Source organism: Chionomys nivalis, chromosome 23 (assembly GCF_950005125.1).
Source record: "Chionomys nivalis chromosome 23, mChiNiv1.1, whole genome shotgun sequence".
NCBI lineage: Eukaryota > Metazoa > Chordata > Mammalia > Rodentia > Cricetidae > Chionomys > Chionomys nivalis.
The window spans coordinates 38,026,133-38,036,176 of record NC_080108.1 but is presented as its reverse complement, the minus strand read 5'-3'; the positions used below and the strand labels follow the sequence as shown (position 1 = coordinate 38,036,176).

Below are 10,044 nucleotides of genomic sequence, written 5' to 3'. Positions count from 1 at the left end.
CAGAGGCTGCTTATTCAATTCCCTGCCACCTAGACCCAAAATAGTAACACAGAAACTATATTAATTTCAACACTGTTTGGCCAGTAGCTTAGGAGTATTTCATAGATAGCTCTTATACATTAAATTAACCCATTTCTATTATTTTATATTTTACCACGAGGTTTATGGTTTACGGGCACGGTTCCAGGGCATCTATCTCCTTTAGCAGCTACTGCCTGGATTTACTCTGCTAATCTATTGACCAAAATCAGCTTCTTTATTAACCAATGGCAATAAAACATATTCATAGCATACAGAGGGAAATTCCACATCATATATATATATTCAGTTTGCACCCTCAATTTTACATTAAATTGGAAATATGTATAGTCACGACCTCTAAAATTAGGATGGGAGGAAACAGTGGGAACTCACAGAGGTAAGAAAGTATTTTGTATCTTGATTGGGTTTGGAGTCAGGTAGTTACATTTATCCAAGTCAATTTATTGAAATATGCATTTGTTTAATGTGCACATAGTACTTTTTCTTAATTATACTTTAAAGTGTCCAACACAGCAACATTTAAAATTGATATATTATTTCTCAAGAAATGTTGCATCACTCAAGATAATATTTTCTAGGTTCAGCTCTTTATTGACAAATCTCATGATTTCTCTTTATTTACAGCCGAGTTGTACTCCATTGTGTGTATGAACCACATTTTCATTATCCACTCATCCAGTGGATGACATTTGGCTCGTTTCCAATTCCTGGCTTATGTGAATAGGGCATCAGCAGACACTGGTGAACAAGTCTTTGTGGATCATGATGTTTAGTTATTTGGTCATATGTCAATGAGTAGTATATCTGGGTCATATGGTCGATACAGTTTTAGTCTTTTGAAGATTCTCCATCCTGTTTTCCAGAGCAGCTACACCAGTTCTCATTCCTTCCAAAATCGAGTGTTGAGTCCACTTTCTCCACAACCTAGTCAACATTTGGTGTCAGATTTTAAACTGATTTTAAGCACGCTGCTTGGCATGACACGGAATGTCAAAGTTTAGTTTGCATTTTTTCTCATTGCTTAGGATGATAAGGCCTTTTCAAGATTTTATTAGCAATTTTTATTTATTCTCTTGAGAACTCTCTGCATAGGTCCCATACCAGTTTTCAAATGATAATTTGGTATTTTTGACTCTTAATTTTTAAAATTCTTTATATATTCTGAGTATTAACCCTCTCTCTGGTGTATAACAGACAAAGGTTCTCTCCCATTTTGTGGGTTTCCTCTTTATCTGACAGATTGTTTCTTTAGCTGTGCAGATGGTTTTAGTTTTATGAAGACCCTCTCATCAATTGCTTGCCTCAATCCTTAGCAAATGGAGTCCTGTCCATAAGGACAAATGCTACACAGTCTCTCTTATTGTAATTCCTAACTCCAAATTCTCAGATTTGCATATACATCAAGCCAGAAATGCATAAAGAGACCACATGTTGGGGATCTTGGGAGGGAATAGCAGGATAGAGATGATATAAGTGGGAAAAGGAGAAATGGGGAGGGAATCTGACTGGGGTGGAGGATGAAAGGTCAATACAGAAGGAAGAGGAGGGATGGGGACAAATAATAGGAAGGTTGCTTTTTAAGGCCTTAAGGGTTTGTAATTTTTATATTTCCTTGAAATTATACAAAATACATGATTACATATATGTCTGTGCATGTATTTACATGTATACATGTAATTTCTTTCCTGTGGTAAGACTTCCATGGTTCCAGAAAATACTATACAAATTGCCAGGGAAGGAAACAATTAAGTCATATCAAGCTTCAATATTCATGAAGGAAACTGGGATTGTGGGAATTTCAATTAATTTCTCTTAACATTTAGAAAACAATCATGAAAAAAAGGGACATTTCTATAGAATATAAATATTCATTTAATATTTATCAAGTTCAATGACCAAAGAAATCCCAACCTTTCATGCACTGCTTTGGGCCTTCTTTGGAGGGAAGGGTTTGTTTACAATGGGAGCTGTTCTGGCCTCAAGTGATTTGGTTACAAAGATTACATCACTAACAGATGCAGTGAGTCCACATAAGGCAGTTTTAGGATGCTGTAGTCAGTTTCTGTTTAACAAGCCCCATTTCACCCTATTTCTACAAAATGGCTGTTTTATCAACCAACTGAACAAGGTTGTGAAAATGGTTCATCTAAATATAGGCCATATTGATTCTCAAAACAACTGTGTGTGATCAAGGACTCACTCAACTACTACACCAGACTGTTTCCTGTTCTCCAGGATTTCTTGAAGAACCCCTTTCTTCACCTTCTTCCTCAGGAGTGTCCTGCATGGCTCTCTGCAGTAGTACCTTCAGAGTCTGCCTCTGGAACCTGCGGTGCCTAACAGAGCCAACAAGGAAGTAAATGATGGGGTTGGCACAGCTGTTAATGCAGGATAGAAAAGTTGTCATTTCTTTAATATGGCAAGGGAAAACTTTGTGCAACTCCTCAATCCAATCTAAGAGGAACCAATAGATAGCAAAGGGCAGACCAAAGAATAAGAAGACCAGCACTGTGAGGGTAATGGTCACACACAACCTGGTCACAGGAATTCTTCGTGAGCCACAGAAGATCCTGAACAACAGGGTCAGGCTGGATCCACAAAGAACCACAGATAATACTATCACAAATGCAGTAGTGATAAAATTATAACTCCTACACAAAGAATCGTTATAATAGCCAATAACTAGCAAACCGCAATCATGCCCTAACAGGAGACTCAACAGTAGAGAGAAGGCCCAGAGCAGGGCACACACAACAGTTGACAAGTGTCTTGGTCGTTGGCAGTGATACCAGATGGGCCACAAAACAGACAGAGAGCGCTCAGCACTGATGGCTGCAATAATACACATACCTGCAAGGTAAGCAAAGATGAATATATTTATGAGATAGATGGGAATATCAAAGTAGATGTCATAGAAATGAAGAAGGATACGTTCCAGGGAATACACAGTCTGAAAGCTGAGGAAGAGGAAGTCAGTCCCAGCCAGGTTGAGGACATAGATAGAGAAGGCATTCCTTTGTGTGTGGAAGCTCAGAAGCCATAGCACTATGGCATTTCCTGCTAGCCCAACAATGGCAATGCCAGCTTTAAGACTATGCAGGATAATGGGCATGGAGGCAGTGCAGGGTAAGTAAGTTTCATTCATTGTTGTGTTGTCAGTGCTCCAGGCTGGGGTCATTGGATCCATGCTTGGGAAAATTCCAGTAGCGTTCCTGCAAAGTAAATTGAGATATGAACACACGATATTTTCTGTCAAGACCACCTGGCTATGGGGGAGTGTCTGGCACAGTTTCATAAGGAAGGGGAAACAGGCTTGCAGAGATGAAGCAATTTATCAAAAATCCCAAATTCTAGAAGCTTCTTTTAAACTCAGTTTTTACTATTCAGTCTATCTGCAGACCAATGCCTCTAATGATTTTGGGGTAGTTCATGGTACCAGTACAGTTGCTAAGCACCTTATGCTGTGTTAGGAAGAGACAGGATTTCAAAACTAACTTTCTTTCTGTTCCAGGGCTGAGGTTCCTTCTCAGGTGTAGGAATATGGAAGATCCTGGTACAAGCCATAGCTGCACTCAGTCTCTGTAAGGGGTCCATTAAATGATAAAAAATGGAGTAATGAAATATGGAGATCTGTGTGTGAGCAGTCACACTTCTTATACTAGAAGGGCTAAGCCTTCATTTTACAATATGAAAACTAGAAGGCAGAGAAGCCTTGAAGGACATCAGGCACTCCTCTGTTTGTAATTATGTCACCATTATCCTGTTATCTATAGGGTTACAGTGGAAAGTTAAGAACTATGACAAATGAACAAATGAACCACAGTTTCAAGGGTTGTTGAAAATTTGAAGTAAATGTTCTGTTCGTTACTTGTATTTCATGCAAAGGCACAGGTCCCTGACATGAAAAGTGTGGACTGTGCTGCAGAAAAAATAGAGAACACCTCTATTTGGGAATAGCGTCCCAACCCCCGAGAAGAGTTTTGAGGTCTATACATGCACACAAATGCTCTGGAAAAGAGAGCAGCATAGCTGGGCAGATAGCATCTACATAGAGCTTCCTTTCCACTCCACTCCTCCATACAGACATTCTTAATAGGCTTCTATTTCTCACCCCTAAAGTCACACAGACATCTGAAGAAAAGACAGCTTTTCTTTTCCACACTGTCCAGGGCTGAAGAAAGAGGCCTGTTCCTGTGCTTGCAGTAGCTTAGCCTGAACAGTGTTTGCATAGACAGCTTTGTATCACAGGATCCTTCTGGATAACTTCTTTTTTAGAAGGCCTTCATGAAGGATAAAACATCTGAGTGTTGAGAGAGAGATCCAGGATCAGGGAAAGCATACAGAAGACATAAAAGCTAACCTCATACTTGGTCTTTGAAGAAAATCACCCAGCAAACCCGATTGTCTTCACCAAGATTGTACTGTTCCTTCTTGAAGCCTTGATCACCCCATAGAAACACACATTTTTCATTTAGGGGACCATTTGGGGCATCAACTAATCTGGGATTCCCCTCTGTGTGCTGTGAATACCATTGGTTAATAAAGAAGCTGCCTTGGGCCTGTAATAGGACAGAACTTAGGTAGGTGGGGAAAAATAAACTGAATGATGGAAGGAAGGAGGTGGAGTCAGACAGAAGCCATGGAGTCTCTGGCAGAGATATACATTCTGAAACTTTGCTGGTAGGCCACGACCTTGTGGTGGTGCACAGATTAATGGAGATGGGTTAAATTAAGATGTAAGAGTTAGCTAATGAGAAGCTAGAGCTAATGGGCCAAGCAGTGACTTAATTAATATAGTTTATGTGTGATTATTTCAGAGCTTAGTGGCCAGGGATCAACAAGTGGCTCTCTCCTCCTACAATCAACAGCTTAAAATAGGCAGACTGGCACTAGGTAAGCAGCCAGCCCCCCAAAATCGGGTTTGCTGATGATAGTAGCATGACAGTAGTGGGTGCAATTGCTCACCAATGGGCATTTAACTTCATGAAATGGAACCAGGAAGCAAAATGGGATCATTTCAGCTTCAGCTCTAACTGTGACTGGTTTTGCTAGCCAGTGTTATCTAGTCAATGGAAGACAGTGGTGCTGAGGGAGACTTGAACTGTGGGGGTCTGGCTCAAGAGGTTTCAGAGAAGAAGAATGTTAATATGTGGCCTAGAAATTATTCTTGGGGTATTTTAGTAAAGAGTATGACTAATTTCTGCCCTTGTCCAAAATACATGCCTTAGTCTAAATTGAAGAGTTTTTGATTAATAGCATTGACAGAGGAACTCTCAAAACAGTCTTGTATTAACTCTGTCCTGTGGTTATTAGAGTTTAGTCTTATGAAGAGCTAGAATGAAAAGAAGCAAGCTGAGTAAGGAAACCTGCAAAATGTACAATTTGAGAAGAAAAGGGCACCAGGAAGTGAAATGGAGCTAAGTCCTGTGTTAAAAAATGTAAACAAATTAAAGACTGATATCATGTATCATTTTATGTTGGAAGTATGAAATCTTCACTTTCATTTTGATTTTACGCGACTTTAGTTAAAAGATTTTCATGAGTCTTGGAAGAGACTTTGCACTTTAGACAAGTTTGAGACTGTTATAGGCTATGGGGACTTCTGAAGTTGTACTAAATGTACTTTATGTTATGATAAAGATAATTTGTTGAAGATTCTTTCTTTTTTACATGACATAATTTTAGCTTCTTTGTAAAAAATCAGGTGTTTATAGGTGTGTGGATTATTATTGGTGTCTTCAATCTGATTCCTTTGATCTATGTGCCAGTTTTTATGCCAATATAAAACTCTTTTTGTTACTATCGTTCTAGTTTAGGGCTTGATGCCTCTGGAAGCTCCTTTATTGTACATTATTGTTTTGACTACACTAGTTTTTTTTTTCCATATGAACTTGGGTATTGTCCTTTTAAGGTCTGTGAAGAATAGTGCTGGGATTTTGATGGTAATTGCATTGAATCTCTAGATTGCTTTTAGTAAGATTGCCATTTTTACTATGTTGATCCCTCTTATCCAAGAGCATGGGAGATCTTTCCAATTTCTGATATCTTCTTCAATTTCTTTCACAAGGAATCCATAAATATGATAGCAACTAAGACTCTAAGCAATAGTGGAGAGGATGAACCGGCCTTCTGTAATCAAATTGATGACTACCTTAATTGTCATCATAGAACCTTCATCCAATAACTTATGGAAGCAGATTTAGAGATCTACAGCTAAGCTCTGGGCTGAGCTCCCAGAGTCCAATTGAAGAGAGGGAGCAGTGATAATATGAGCAAAGGGTCAAGACCATGATGGGGAGAAACCCATGGAAACAGCTGATCCAAGCTAGTGAGAGCTCACTGACTATGGACTGACAGCTGGGGATCCTGAATAGGACCAAACTAGGCCCTCTGAATGTGGGTGACAGTTGTATGGCTGGGGCAGTTTGTGGGGCCAATGGTAGTGGGATCAGGATTTATTCCTAACGCATAAACTGACTTTTGAGCCCGTTCACTATGGAGGGATACCTTACTCAGTCTAGATACAGGGGTGAGGGTCATAGTCCTGCCTCAAGTGATGTGACAGACTTTGATGACTCCCCATAGGAGGCTTTATCCTCTCTGAGGAGTGAATGGTGGGTGGAGTGGGGATAAAGTGGGGGAAGCAGGGGTTGGAGGAACTGGGATTCATATGTACAATAAAAGATTGTTCAAAAAAGAAAAATATAAAACAGAATTTGTGAAACTTTAAAAAAGGATGTAAACCTATGGGACCAGGAAGTGGAGTATGGTGGTTTGAATAAAAATGGCCCTGTAGGTTCACAGGGAGTGGCACTATTAGGAGATGTGACCTTGTTGGAGTAGGTGTGGTCTTGTTGGAGAAAATGTGTCTCAGTCTCTTCCTGCTGCTTGTGGACCCGGATGTAGAACTCTCAGTTCCTTCTCTAGCGCTATGTCTACCTGCATGCTGCCTTGATTTCTGTCATGATGATAAAGGACTAAACCTTTGAATCTGTAAGCCAGCCCCAATTAAATGTTTTCCTATATAAGAATTGCCATGGTTGTTGTCTCTTCACATCAATAAAACCATAACTAAGACATAGTACATAACAGTTCACCCGAGAACCATGGAATACATATCTCTGTCACCAACCCCGCAACAGACAAAGGTCTGATCTCCAAAATATATAGAGAACTCAAGAAAGTAGACCTTAAAGGGCTAATCAACCCAATTAAAAAATGGGGCACTGAGCTGAACAGAGAATTCTCAACAGAAGAAGTTCGAATGGCCAGAAGACATTTAAGGTCATGCTCAACTTCCCTAGCGATTAGGGAAATGCAAATCAAGACAACTTTAAGATACCATCTTACACCTGTCAGAATGGCTAAAATAAAAAACACCAATGATAGCCTTTGCTGGAGAGGTTGTGGAGAAAGGGGTACACTCATCCATTGCTGGTGGGAATGCAAACTTGTGCAACCACTTTGGAAAACAGTGTGGCGGTTTCTCAGGAATTTCGGGATCCACCTACCCCTGGACCCAGCAATATCACTCTTGGGAATATACCCAAGAAATGCCCTATCATACAACAAAAGTATATGCTCAACTATGTTCATAGCAGCATTGTTTGTAATAGCCAGAACCTGGAAACAACCTAGATGCCCTTCAATGGAAGAATGGATGAAGAAAGTATGGAATATATACATATATATACATATGGATATATGTATATATACATATATATACATATATATATACATATGGAATATGTACATATATATTTTTTACTCAGCAGTAAAAAACAATGACTTCCTGAATTTTGCAGGCAAATGGATGGAAATAGAAAACACTATCCTGAGTGAGGTGAGCCAGACCCAAAAAGAGGAACATGGGATGTACTCACTCATATTTGGTTTCTAGCCATGAATAGGGGACGTTGATCCTATTATGCGTGGTCCAAGAGAAGCTAATTAAGAAGGTGAACCCAAAGAAAAACATTTAGGCGATGAAAGGAGACAGAGACAAAGACCCACATTGGAGCACCGGACTGAAATCTCAAGGTCCAAATCAAGAGCAGGAGACAGAGCACGAGCAAGGAACTCAGGACCGTGAAGGGTGCACCCACACACTGAGACAATGGGGATGTTCTATCAGGAACTCACCAAGGCCAGCTGGCCTGGGTCTGAAAAAGCATGGTATAAAACCGGACTTGCTGAACATAATGGACAGTGAGGACTACTGAGAACTCAAGAACAATGGCAATGGGATTTTGATCCTACTGCTCGTACTGGCTTTGTGGGAGCCTAGGCAGTTTGGATGCTCACCTTACTAGACCTGGATGGAGGTGGGTGGTCCTTGGACTTCCCACAGGGCAGGGAACCCGGATTACTCTTAGGGATGATGAGGGAGGGGGACTTGATGGGGGAGGGGGAGGGAAATGGGAGGTGGTGGCGGGGAGAAGGCAGAAATCTTTAATAAATAAATAAACAATTAAAAAAGAAAGAAAACCCTAACTAAGACATAGTACATAACACTTCACCCAAGAACCATGGAATACATATCTCTGTCAGCAACCCATAGATATTTTTCTATATCATATTTTAGGTCATAAGGCAGTCTTAGTAAGCATAAAGGAAATTGCAATGAACTGTTCAACAATCTATAGTCATTCTGATAATGTCTGTCTCAGGTAGGTGCAAACCACCCAGTACAGCCTTGGTCCTCAAGACCTGTACTGCAGGAAGACGTCTATGGCTTATCTGATGCTGTCTAGCTCAGGTGGGTGCAAGCAAGCCCCAGGCCAGCCTGGTGGGTCCCATTATGACAAGCACATATGTGGTGGAGAAATGGGAGAGGAGGAGGAGCAGATTGTTTCATGTACTGTGGAAGAGTTTAAAGTGGTTACCAGTAGGCTGATGTGGGGGGCTTTCCTGCCAACCAGGGCCGTGGTGGAATGTGGGCCAGGGCCGCTGCCAGGGGCCATGTCTGGGTCCATGGTTCTACCACAGCCAGAGGCTGTGTAGCCTCACATGGCCCATGTCACCTTAGGGCCATGGGGATGCCCAGTATCTGGGATGTTACCCGTGGCCATGTGGTGTCTAGGAGCTGTGCCACCAACATAGCCATGCTGATCTGAATGGACTGTGCTGCCATACAGTACCATAGTATCATCCAGGCCTGAGTTCCTGCAGAGGGCCTTGTCTGGGTCCATGGCCCTACAGCAACCTGGGTCTTGGTCAATGTCTGTGGCTCCTGTTGTAACCAAGGTCTGTGTGAATACTGGGGTCTGATCGGTCACCTGAGACCACGTTGGTACTTAAGGGCCATGCCACATCTGGGGTCATACAGACCAAAGTGACACATTCTGCTATGTAAAATGAGAAAAGATTATATTAAAAAATTTTTAATATAAAAAGAGAAAGAAAAACATTCAAATTTAAATTTTGAAGGGTAAAAATTCTCTTTATATCCCTTATTTAAAAACCATATAGCCTAGTGATAAAGAAATTCTCAATAATCCTAACTCTTTTTGTCAACAGCCCTGAGTTGACAAATTATTTCCAATTACTCATGTGTGGACAAATCATTGATGTTGCTCATGGGCAGGACATTGTGGTAAAGACCCAACTCAGCTTAGTTAAGCTGCAGGACACACTTAGGTGCACAGCCTAGAGATGGATGTGGTTCTGAGATGATTGCTAAGCAAGGGAAGGAGCCAGAAGGAAGGGAAGGTAAAGTCTAAGTACTGTTGCAGAACGGGAACGGAAAATGGATATGTCTAATGCAGGACTGTCAAGTGGAGTGCAGAGATGAGAAAGAAACCTAATATAACATGAGCCATCTCCATAGTCTCTTCTAGAAGATGGTAGAAGATGGAGAGCTTCCTCTGATGACAAAAGGTGTCTGTGCAGACTGAAGAGAGCTGGGAAGGTACAGCAATTGAAATACAAATAGGGATGGGTAGGCAGTTGTAACCAGACTCCATTTAGTAGAAGAACAGGACAAGCTCGTATGTAGAGTGA

The 10,044-nt window shown here is 40.9% G+C and overlaps 1 pseudogene; it reads right to left on the bottom strand.

The window, feature by feature from the left end:
* Positions 1-2,242: 2,242 nt before the first annotated feature.
* On the bottom strand, positions 2,243-9,233 carry LOC130865116 (mas-related G-protein coupled receptor member B4-like; annotated as a pseudogene).
* Between the last annotated feature and the right edge of the window lie 811 nt (positions 9,234-10,044).